Genomic DNA, 1,109 nt, shown 5'->3' with positions numbered 1-1,109 from the left:
ATAAGACAGAGAGACAAATGTATGATTTCACTTATATGTGGTATCTAGAAAACAAAAATAAACAAGCATAAGAGAAACAGACTCATAGATACAGAGAACAGTGTGAAGATTGCCAGGTGGAAGGAGGGTTGGGGCTATGGTGAAAACGGTGAAGGGATTAAGAAATACAAATTAGGCTCAGGCTAGTGTGGCAAGGTTGGGTGGAGCATCATCCCGTACACCAAAAGGTCGTGGGTTTAATTCCCAGTCAGGGCATATATCCAGGTTGGGGGTTTGATCCCCAGTCAGGGCACATGCAGGAGGCATCTGATCAATGTTTTGCTCTCACATTGATGTTTCTACCTCTCTCCCTCTTTTTTTCTCTCTCTCTAAAATCTATAAAATCATGTCCTCTGGTGAGGATTTAAAGAAAAAGAAATACAATTTGGTAATTACAGAATAGTCATGGATATAAAAGTAAAGTATGAGGAATATAGTCAATAATATTGTAATAAGTATGTATGGTGTCAGATGGGTACTAGATTTATCAGTTTATAAGTTATATAAATGTTGAATTATTTAATTGTACACCTGAAACACATATAATAGTTTACATCAACTGTAATAGAAAAATTAAAAATGTTATAAAAAGTAAGACCCACAAAACTAAAGGATATGGGGGGAGGGGAAATAAGAACTGTCGGGTCAATGTTGCATTGTCCCAGATGCTATTCTTGTCTGAAAAGGTGTCTGACCACATTTTAGATAAAGTGTGTGTATGTCTGGGAATGATAGATATTAAAATGAATGATATTTTCCATGATGGCTAAAATACTAACATTTATTAAAAAAATCATGTTTGCATTTGATTGCCATGTTTTATCATTAACTGTGCAGAACAAATTTAAAATACAGTAGTTCTTCCCAATTATCTTCAGTTTTACTTTCCGAGGTTCAGTTATCCTCAGTTAACCATGGTCTGAAAATGTTAAGTAGAAAATTCCAGAAATAAACAATTCATAAGTTTTATATCATGAAAAAAATAATTCACAGTATAACTGGTATGTATAAAACTGGAGTAAAGCTCTTATAAAATTGGAGGAGCATAAAGGTAATCCCATATAAGTGAG

Source organism: Myotis lucifugus, unplaced genomic scaffold (assembly GCF_000147115.1).
Source record: "Myotis lucifugus unplaced genomic scaffold, Myoluc2.0 scaffold_469, whole genome shotgun sequence".
NCBI lineage: Eukaryota > Metazoa > Chordata > Mammalia > Chiroptera > Vespertilionidae > Myotis > Myotis lucifugus.
The sequence above is the reverse complement of the archived record's forward strand: the minus strand, read 5'-3'. Positions refer to the sequence as shown.